This window comes from Micrasema longulum, unplaced genomic scaffold (assembly GCF_059751315.1).
Source record: "Micrasema longulum isolate JH-2025_06_02 unplaced genomic scaffold, ASM5975131v1 h1tg000416l, whole genome shotgun sequence".
Taxonomy (NCBI): domain Eukaryota; kingdom Metazoa; phylum Arthropoda; class Insecta; order Trichoptera; family Brachycentridae; genus Micrasema; species Micrasema longulum.
This window is the reverse complement of record NW_028277616.1, coordinates 703,062-715,277: the sequence shown is the minus strand read 5'-3', so window position 1 is coordinate 715,277 and position 12,216 is coordinate 703,062. Positions and strand designations below refer to the sequence as shown.

The 12,216-nt window shown below is 29.6% G+C and overlaps 1 protein-coding gene across 1 annotated transcript in view; it reads left to right on the top strand.

The window, feature by feature from the left end:
* The first annotated feature begins 651 nt into the window (after positions 1–651).
* The window catches only part of Pxd (Peroxidase), a 197,060-nt gene continuing 185,495 nt past the window's right edge, over positions 652–12,216 (top strand). The window contains exon 1 of the mRNA XM_088226258.1: positions 652–840. The gene's annotated coding sequence lies outside the window, so the exon portion shown is untranslated. The remainder of the gene's footprint in view (positions 841–12,216) is intronic.

Below are 12,216 nucleotides of genomic sequence, written 5' to 3'. Positions count from 1 at the left end.
GAACGTAGTTATGAAGAAAACAGCCAGCCATAGAAAAGTGAAACTGAGATAATAGCACCTTTGTGAAAAGAGTGAATAAACAAATTTCCACAACGTTGGAATGTTTTTGACTCTTACAAATGATAAACAAGGAATATATCAGTTTATTTTTACATTACAAACAAGAATTAAATTATGTATTTGACAAGTTTTAATGATTTTTAAAATTCGTTAAGATTTTATAGTGCTGTAGGTGTTTTCGGCAAATTGAAAAATGCCATTTTTGTGATGGACACCATTTTCAGAAGGCGACTTTTATTGAATTTTTTTTTTGTATGAAAGTGGTCCGGCTGTTTTATGCAGGACGTATAATTGACCTTACTGCACCCGATAACATCAATATCTCATTTTTTTTAAATTGTGGACTGGCTGGTCAACTACAGAGTACTGTAGACCCTGGATCATTTTAAAATCTGTTTTAATTGAATGTCTCCTTGACTTTATACCATGTGTTATTATTGATTCTACTAATTAATAAATTGTCCATAATAATATGAATTTCTCATGGAGAGTACTAACTTTATCAATGATCCACGCATAATCCGCACTTAAGTGGGGACGTCCACCACCTGAACTTTTCTTTATAAGTCCCCGTAAGGCGAATATTCGTTTAGTTTCCTTTAGTGACTGACGCTCTAGGCCGTCTGTTACGGTTGGATCTTAACCTCTAGTTAGCTTTGACTATCGCTTGTCGAATACAAGGGGCTGATCGGACATTGGACTCTCGGTGGTCGTGTACATTTGCCAGTGTTTTTTTGTGATTTGTGGATTTTGGATTAGTGTAAGTGCCTTGATAACAAGGTAAGAAATTTTATAATTAGAAAATATTGTAATAAAATAAATAAAACAACTTTGTTTTTTACCACTAATTTTTTTTTTTCACCCACCGGTTTCAAAGCAAACAAGTTTCTTCGTCAAGATTTATGTAACTAATGAATTGATTCCTATTTTATTTTTATCATGTTCACTAAATACTACACGTGGGCCCAATAAATCAAGTATTTTTTTCCTTACAAGGGTGGTATTTTGAAATCAATATTTTCGAAGCTAGACAGGAGAGAACTAAAATAAATATTATTAATTATTTTTTTCTTATTATGAATCGCTTTTTAATTTCTAAGATTCCTAAGTTGTCTAATATTTTATTTTTAACATGAAGTACTTTTTATCAAGTTTCTTTATTGAAGTTACGATTATTTTCTATCAGATGATTTGCGAATTCAATTTTTTTATTTATTTAAGCATCTTAAGTGTTCTTTTACTCTAATATTAAAGTTTCTTTTTGTTTTTCCAATGTAGATTGAATCGCAATCAGTACACTTTAATTGGTATATCCCAGATTTATTATATTTATGGACTTTGTCTTTGTGATTTTTTAACAATGTTCCTATATTATATAGAAAATATTGTGTTTTAGTCATTGAAAAAAACTGCCGTAAAAACTAATTATACAACCGTAAAAAATATAAATTATCGACTCGCCAGACTGTCACACGAGCATGCAAAATAACTTTTTAAACTATTTTACAAAAGAAAACCAAGAAAGAGATAAAAGAAAATAAATGTATATTTACCCAAAAAAACATAATTGAGTTATTTTTTTAACGATTCGCATATTCACGAATTTATTATGGCCTTTCTAGGATAAAAATAATTATGTATCCAAGTTTCCATATAATTATGTGATATATTGGGAATACCTATAATAAAAAAAACGTTAAATACATTTAATAATGTACAATAAAAATAATCCACTTAACAGAATTGTATATTAACATCAAATTATAATAATTAGAAAATAAAATAGCGTTAATTATACAAAAATATTAAGCCCTATGAGAGCCTAAATTTCTATATTCCCCTCTATAAAATATTCTTTATCTCTGTTGTAATATATGAATTATTTTATTGTTTTAAATAATTTTTGTTTACATGTTTTTTTATATTGATAGATTCTTTACGGTTTTGTAGGGTATTATAAAAAAAAAAAAACATTTTTTTTTTTCAAAACCTTATTCTTATTGAAGTAAATTAAGTAGGTAAATAAAATTATATTATTATTGTTATAAAAAAAATTAAACTAATCAAATTTTGCGTTCTATGTTTAGTTACAACATTGTTTTTTTGGTTATTATTATTTTTAAAATTAATTATGATTGGGCATTTTTTTTCCTTATATTATATTTTCAGTCAGCTTTTTATATTTATAAAAATATTACATTTTAAAATATATTTTGAGAATCAGCTCGGATACATTAAATTAAAGGATGGCCAGTATGTTAATAAAATAAAAAAACAGTTATTTAAAAGTAAATCAATAAAAAACAGTAATATTTTTCCTAAAAATCTAAACAGATCTAAAAAAAGTAAACATAATTCATGGCCACTTTTATGATAATCTATACTATTATTATAAATGCGAAAGTGTGTTTGTTTGTGTGTCCTTCACGTCTCAACGGTGCGACTGATTGACATATTTTTTGCATAGGGATAGCCGGAAAGATAGGAAGTAAAATAAGCTATTTACTTTACATCTCGAAAAAAAAAATTAGCACTAAGCAACATTATTAAAAAATGAAAGTGGACATTTGGGTAGGATTTCATAAATAATCAATTTGAAATATATTATTCAAATTTCTATAATTGACTTGCTTCGTCTATAGTTAGTTTGATTTGATTTTGGATTTGTGAACAGGATAACGATCCCACGTCTAACGAATCATCGTATTTCTTTTATAACGATAGTTGGAAGACCAAGCTACTTTCGATCTCGATAAAATATATCAGTCCATCGGAAAAATTCTTATCGGTAAACAAAAACTCTCGTTGATAAACGACACGACCAATCAATTATCTCAATTATTTCTCCCTTATACCACTTATACAAAAAAAAGGTTCTATCAAAATATTACAATTGCAAAAAACGCCTGAAAATGTAAATTTAAAAAAATATATTCGAATAATAATTAATTCATTAATATCACCAACTTTATTTGACTAATTTTTATAGTTAAAACTAAAAAAAATGTTATTTCTGATTATTAAATTTCGGATTGTAATTTTTTTGTAAACATTAAAAAAACAGAGCCAATGATCAAGATTACGTATGTCCACATATTCATTTTATTGAGTGAGTTAACTTCGTGTTCAAATTAATGAAAAATACAGTTATGTGTGTGAAATAGAACCCGAAACCGTTAAGAGCGTTTATTAAAAATCTTGAAAATGAAAATTGAATGGAAATAAGTCCGCCTCATAAATGAACGTAGTTATGCAGAAAACAGCCCGTCTACAATTTAAAAAAAATATATTTTGGTGTTATCGAATTTAGAAAGGTCAATTCTATGTTCTGTTTAAAACAGCTAGGCCGCTTTTATAAAATAAGTGTAATTATCACCTTCTGAAAATTTCATGATGCCAAAACGTCATAAAAATTAATGTCACCTGATACATTCACAGTTTGTAAGAGGTTTCATTCAATATTTGATCGGGACGTTTTTTGCAAAATGCATATTTTAGATTGTGTAGTCAGTCAGACTTTAAAAAACCACCAAATTTCTTTTAACTCATAATCAATAATTTTTTAATTTATCATAAAACAATAATAAAGTTATTCTTTATAATTAAGTACCCTAATACATTTTTTTTTGTTCTCCCAGATGTTACAACAAACTCATTTTGGGACAGAATAATATTTACATAAAGGAATGGTTGTAATAATAATATAGTAACAAGTTATAATATGTACATAACACTGAAATAAGAAAGCAAGCAAGTATATAATACAAAGAATTAAAAATAATTTATAATAAAAATTAATATTAAACATTTGCATATAGTAAGAAAGAAATATCCGAGGAAAAAGAAGAACTTAAAACTAAATTTCACCTTCCATGTACCTCCTCAAGTAGTAATTTTTAAAATAAATATAGTCATTTTTTGGCGTTCAATAGGACTCTATGAACATAAAATAATATGATCAATACATAATGACATAACACACATAAAAATAATGTAATAACTTATATTTACATATAAGTTATTAATTAAAAAATACATGGTACACTTCCACTTATTTGTTTGACCAATTAGCGCTTTCCCCTTCTAATGGGCATCTTCAGACTGGTGAATATTATAAAGTAACGATTTTTTTAAATTAACAACTTAAATGTAAATATAAAATATTACATTATTATTTTGGGATTCTATCAAGAATTGACAATAAATAATTTAAATCAAATAAAACAAAAGAGTTTTACAAGAGCTGATGGTTTTCCACAAAATGCACATCATAGGTTGTATGGGCAACCGGACTTTTAAAATAATTTAATCTTGTCATTTACATAATTAAATTCTTTTTTGTTTTATAAAAAAACGAATGCATCCATTATTTATAATTTTTCAAAGTAAAAAACATTCCTACTGTTGTGTAGATTCGATTATTCACCTTTTCACAAAAGTCCTATTATCTCAGTTTCACTTTTCTATGGCTGGCTGCTGTCTGCATAACAACGTTCAAATAACAATGCTTGAGGTCCCGAGTTGAATTTCTAACAGGGTCAACATTAAATATTTCCAAATATAAACAAATGCCCCACGCGGCAAGCTTAGATCGACATAATAAATGCATATTATAAGTATTGTATGCGTTTTTTATGTAACAGTGCTTTATGATTTTCTTGTTATATTAATACTATCTAATTTGATTTTTAAATTGTTTTTTTCATTGTTTTGATCTTCTTTTGAATGTCTTATATAATTTTTAGGTTTATTTTTTTTTCTCAATCTTGGGTCAATAGTATTGTATGCGTTAATTATGTTTTTACTATAATTTTTCTAAAATGCATTTTCACCATATATTTTATTTTATTTTATTTTATTTTATTTGGGAAATCAACAGTTCTACATACATTTTTTTAGCAAACAAACAGATAAAGTGTATAAACTCAGAACTAATAACAGATTTCCACATAGTATAAAAAGTTAGTAAAGAAAATATATTACATATCAAATAAATACATACAATTTAAACGTATAAAAATGTTATTTTTATGTACTCAATAATCAAAGATTTTTTAATATTTATTTTAAGAACATTAAGTTACTGTAAATTGGGCGGGATAAGGACAAAAATGCTTGAAGAGAGGATAAGGAGGGGAGGGGAGATGTACATATTTATTATTATAATGTCTACTAAGTTACATAATACATTTTTAGTGTTAATTTTAAATCTGACAGAGTGATGTTTGTGTAATCTATATTTTTAAATTTTGTATTGTAGATTGAAAAAGCCCTACGAAAAAAAGGATTTTTAACATACGATGTTTTACTTATTGGTACATGAAACAGGTGGTACCGTCTACAAATCCTGGCTGGCACATGTATTGTTATTAAACCAAGCAGCTCTGTACAGTCCTGTCATAATTTTGTAAAGCAGTAGTTGGTCCGCACACACTCTGCGGTATTGTAGAGAAATGTATATAGTGATACATAAGAAATACCGATTTTATATTTATGGGACTTTATAAATTTGTTTTGAATATTTTCTAAATATTATTATTAGAAATCAATGCACAGGTCATAAGCTTTGTCAATGCCTAGACTAACATATCATATGTACTGCGTTTCATAACTACATATCGTATTATATGGAACTCATTGCAAATTATTTATTCAATATGTACCAAATTTAATTTTATAATAAAATACTTTTTTTGAAAGTAGGTGTAAACAATTAAAAAAAAAAAATATATAATATTATATTTAACACTGTATGGATATAAACACATTTCAAATAATACAGAGTAAAAAAATATTACTGTTTTGGTGGGGTAACCATCTTAAGGCAGTTCCCAGGACCCATATCCATATTATCCGCAGAAACTGTATTCAGTAAGCTAATTTTTGTATTAATGGGTGAATTCTGACTTGCATTTGTACAGACTCAGGAGAGATTAAACACTGCATGAGATCTCGCGAGTATAATGATTATTATATCATATTATATTATGTATTATTTAATTAACAGTAGATTTTTTTTAGATTGGCTTTAAAATAAAAAAAACAAATTTTATTGTTGAAATATATCTATTTTTTAATGTAAGAACATTACACATTCAAAGTAAAATAAATAAAAAAAAAAAACAAAATCGGATTGTGGTTCTTTTTTTTTTGTTAATGAATAACCCGCTAAGCCTCTATTTTAGAGGCTTGTCAGCAGGTGGGAAAGAGGGGATATGAAAGGAGGTAATGAAAAATTCACCACAACACCCAGACCAATTGAGAAAAAAATCTTTCATGAATTTTTTTCTTGCAACTGGCGGGAATCGAACCCGCGACGCCAGTTTCACAGTCGGCCGTCTAACCAACTGCGCCACGACGCCTGTCCAAGTCTAGTGTCTCGGACTCACGGCTCAAAGGTCTGTGAATCAAATCCTACTCTACCCCAAGTTGATTCCCATTTTCTAATATCGAGTAATATTCAACTCGTTGAAAATGGCCCTCAAAAATGAAATATTTGGGTAAATCATTAAAACGCAAATATTCATTTAAAAAATACACGAAATAAATCCAATAAAATTTAAATAAAACTACTCCATTCTTAAAAGTATTCTCCGTCTCTCTAACAATATTAATTAATATATTATTCAACAGTGGTGCCTCAATTAGTGACAGCTGTTTTGCAATGTTTCACGAATGGTGTCAAAGCTATCAATTTGTCACGTAAAGACCTCTTTGGCTAAAACTATAAATAATGTATTTGAACTTGTTAAATAAAAGACATAATTGATTTTTACAAATAAAGAAAAACTTTTTGAAGGCTTTACTCACATGAATACTTATTAATCATCATCATTCCCTTTACAAATAATTGGTGCGTAGGGCGCAAATCTGGTTCGTCTCTCAATAATCATCGGTTTATTATATACCATACATACTCACTTAAAGACAAGATACTCTTCAAATTGAAGTCAAGATTGCGCCCCAGGGCTCCAATTACAATGATAAGTTAACAAAGTCATCTTCAATTGTTTATCTTTAAATATGTAATACCTCTGTACGTGTGATGTCACTGAACTGCTTCTAAACGGCTTAATCGATTTACCTGCGGTTTTCGGAGAAATGTAGATCTTTGCGCTGTGCGTGTTCGTAGATATTAAAATCTTCAATCTAATGTGTAAAAAAGAAGTGAAGAGCATAAATATTTTATTGATCGATCTACCAGGGTTGCATTCGAGGAGAATGCATTGACAAAAAAATGTAAAGATTTTTTTTTGTGCATAAAAAAAGTTTGTTTTTGAATGTTTACCAACAGAATGTGTTTTTTATGGATCTGAATCAGATTTTTTCCTTAAATTCCTTGTTATTTCTATATATTTGTTTATTTTTACTGGATTTTTGGTAATACTAAAATAATATTAAATTAAATACATAAAAAAATCGTATTTCTACATAAGTACACCCCTCTGTTGGTGAAAAGACCGGAGTTTGACGTTTGCAAAAAGAATGCCATATTTGAAAAAATAATTATTTTACGTTTTGGAATTCAACCATAAACAAGTACCTACTTAAATTTAATATTTGAATTGGTAATGTGTCCAAAATAAAACAAGTTTATTGGATTATTACGACAGACGTTGTTCTGCCCGAACGTTGGCTTGCCTGCTATTACCTTGGAAAAAGAGTTTTCTTTGATAAGTAGGTACCAGGTACTTGTTTATGGTTGACTTCCAAAAAATTAAATAGTGAATTTTAAAATATATAATTCTTTTTGCAAATGTCAAACTCCACTCTTCTCACCAATAGGGGTGCACTTTATTCATGAATGCGATTTTCTTAAATATATATTTTAAGCCAGTTAATATTATTTTAGCACTACCAAAAATCCAGTGAAAATAAATAAATGGAAAGAAATTATAAAGAATGTTTGGAAAGAATCTGATTGGGATCTATAAAAAGCGAACGTTTTTTTTAAACATTGAAAAACAATCTTTTTTAAACACAAAAAACAACATCCTTCCATTTTTTGTATGTGCATTCTCGTCGAATGCAACTCTGGTATGTCAATAAAAAAATATTTATGCTACTAACTTTTTTTTAGAGATTAGATTGAAGATTTTAATATCTACGAACATGCGCAGCGCACAGATCTACATTTCGCTGAACACCGAACGTAAATCAGTTAAGCCGTTTGGGAAAAGTTCAGTGACATCACACGTACAGAAGAAATATAGCTTTAGCAAATTAAAACAGGTATATGATGAAACATGATATGTACCAGAAACTGAACAAAAATAACATTAAACCATGTAACAATATATGTACTCATAAACACGACCAGCATTTAAGACTTCGAGCTGAACCATACCAATTCATCTTCATCCCAAACTGTTTTAGTAGTAAAAAGATCAACGAAAAGCCGGAAAATCTATCCTGAAAAATTCCAAGTGTGGGGAAACCAGCGCCATTGGTTTGTACAGAAAACGTTTTAATGACGTCTTCTACAGTCATGCCAGCCGCTAGATGACAGCACCGCTCTCTTGGGAAACCATATATTTACACGACGTTAAAGCACCGTCTCCGGAGGGATTTTTTAGAGTTAACACCGTTTTAAAAATAGATAAATCAATCCTATTTTCGTACATTGTAACATAAGAATAATTACGGTTCGGCATTGACCTGTGTAGCTGTTAACACTTACCGAATTTTGCAATTTGTAACACAAAATAGCTATAATATTGTACGTAGCACATAATAGTTATCATATTCCCTTCTCTTAAAACAGTACCAATCCACTTTAACAAATTAACGCCGTTAACGAAATTATTTCATAGTTGAGGTGAGATCATAATGAAAGAATTGAAGGACGCCAAAGGCTCTTTTACCAGCTCTTTACTTTAATTCAATTCTTATAGTTTCAGCTAACCGAGAATAATCGTGAAGGTCTACTTGCTAAACAAACGTTAAATCTATATTCAAACCTCCATTGAACGTAAAGTTTAAGTTTTTTTGAAATTAATTCATTTACAATATTTTTATGTTACATTTGATTGAGACACAAATCCCAACTCCATGGAATCAAAGTCCTGTGTTGAGTTGGAACGAATATATGTATGACACTTTAACAATTAATATCACCAGATTATGTACTGCACAGAACAAAAACATAATTTAAAAATACATGGCATATCAACATAGCATAAAAATAAACATGCAATAAAATAAAATTGAAAAAACATGAAAACATCCAATTGAAATAAACTATCGCAAATATTTGATAAACCATCAGGAAGTTTCTCACTCAAATCCCCCCTCCTAAGGAAAATTTGGTTTTCCTATTTAGTTTTTCTATTTAGTTTTTCTACTAGGTTTTTCGTTTTTTTATTTTCTCTCTATCTATCCTCGCCTCTGTTGTATACACCATGATTTGGTCTGACACACGTTTTGTATATCCGAATTATGTTTCCAATAATCACGTGTTCATTGTACCATACGACATTTCTTAGGCATCCAGATGTTTATTAACTGAGATAGATATGTTCTCATCATCACTATGGCAGCGTCATCTGCATGGCATGTGATGTTAATGACCTTATTTCCCTTAGTAGATTTACTACTTTTTTTAATTCTGAAAGCAATTTTTCATATATATTTATTTTGCTTGTGTGGTTTTTGGCGTATATATTGTTCCGCTATATTAAGTTATAAAGGTGCTAAACGTGCTTTGTTTCGTTGTTGTTCTCAACATGTGTTATTTTCTAAATTTTAATATTTTTATGTCCCAAATCGAGTTGTTGTAACTCCCGAGAATGTACTTCAACATATTGTACTTGTAATATACTTTGCGTTATTTGATTAATAAATAAAAAAAAGATCAAGTGTTGAAACTCTTTTTTGAAATTAAATTTTGTCCTTTAGAGCTTAACACGCAGTTCCGAAATACTAAACACTCTCGGTGCGATAAAGAAGAGGTATCTTCGAGCAAAAGTTGTCGGGGTTTTGGGTTTAACATAATTCATGTCCTGGGAAAACCTCGTACAAACGTTTTGCTGAGACCTCTCCTTATTGTTCGACCAGAAGTGTGTCAGTGCCTCTTTTAGGTAAAGTTGCCTCATTAGCCTTGATTAGGATGCTAAAACTTTACCACCTAAAATGTCTTCTAATTATTAACATTTTGTATTGTTATTGAAAGAATTCGTTTCTACATAGATAATTACAGGGCTGTTCAAAGCACGGCCCGCGGCTTATATTTGTGCGGCCCGCGACGTGTTTTTGATCTACCGCAAATACAAACATTTCCCTTTACAAAATTTATTTCGTAGAAAAATATTTTATTTTTATGGCATCCCAAATAAATTAATGAAACATTTATTCATATGGCAACAAGCTTTCTGTCACTATTATTTGAGGAACTCCCGATTTGTGTATTGTTTCTAAACTAACGAATGGAGTCGATGATGGGCGGTACCTATCTTTGTGAAAGTGCATATTCAACTATGAATTTTATACAAACAAACAAACAAACCATCACGCCGTTTTCCCGTAGGGACAGGCAGATAGGATAGAATGCCATATCCCTTTGCCTTTGCATACATACATACATACCTCGCTTCCTCTATATTCATACATCTTATTATTCCTATTCTTGATATGTCCATCTTCAAGAATTTGTTGGATTCGGTTGTGCTATGTCTTTTTCGATCTTCCATGTTTTTGGAATCCATCAACATTCGCATCGTAGATCCTTTTAGCCGTTCTTTCGCTGTCCATTCGCTCTACATGTCGAAACCAACGCAGCACCTTTTTCTTGATTCTGTCGATAATGCATGTCTCAGCCTTACACAGTTCACGGATCTCGACATTTGTACACCTATCATACATCGTTTTACCACACATTCGCCAGAGGGATCGCATCTCGACAGCATTTCACCTACTTTCATCATTATTTTTGCAATGCCATTATCTGCTTCCATACATTAGAGTTGGGACTAGAACTTCATTGAGAACTGCTAGTTTTGCCTCCTGCGATTAAAATTTGTTTGCCAAAGTAGATTTCAGTGCACCGTCCACCCGGCACTCACCCTCCTTTCAATATCTTTCTCAGTCTTTCCATCCCTAGTAAACATACTTCCCAGATACACAAATTCTTCTACCCGATTCAGAATATCTCCGTTCACACTGATCTTACAATTTGTTATATTTCTAAAAATTCCGGTGTATCTTAGTGATTTTTTAAATCTATAAAGACTTACACCAAAAAAGTTCAGATCTTGTCTAGAGTTTACAATACGACACAATCGGGACTCAAGATAATGGATTTTAGTATGAAACTAAATATAATTATCTACCATACTGAATTATTAACTAAAGAGAAAATAAATTTCCCGCTGCGCCATTTTTGTCGTTATTTTCGTCGCAAACAGAAACATATCATTTTTCAAAAGTAAATAAAACAAAACTGAACATTCAACATGTTTATAAGATTTGCGTTAAAATTAGAAAAAAAGATATAGACAAACATTGAAATAAAACAAAATAAATCGCTTTAAAAAAACTTTTCTAGTATTCTCACGTATAATTCAGAACTGTATTCTGTATCCGCCCGGACACGGATTGAATTGTGTTGTCATAATCGATGAAAAAATATTATGCATTGTGTTTTGCGCGCCTACTACACATACGAGTGTATGCATAACTTCTTACGCATTCATTGCATAATTGTTGAAAACACAATTAATTTCGATATGAGTTTATTTTAAACTAATGGAATGCTAATATCAGGAATTTCTGATAGGGTTTCTGCCTTTTTAGGGCAATTAAAATTAATTAATTAAATTAATGAGAACTTATTTAGTTAATTTTCCGCTTTACCCAATGTATCACTTTCAATATTTCGAATAAAACTTTTGTAATTGACCGCGTAAAGTTCTGTAATAAACACAAAATATGTTCTTTTAATAAATTATCTTGCAGTATACGAGTACGTGCAAATTCCAGTGTGTCAAATATTTATTATTTTATAGCACCTAATTATAATCTTTAGTGGTGTAATTATTACTTATTTTATAGCTGAAATCAAATTTTTTTAATGATAAAGTAAATATGTACAAATCACTGCGTTTTTTCCTCGTCACGAATAACATACAAAAATAGACTGTACATTAAATCTGAGATAAA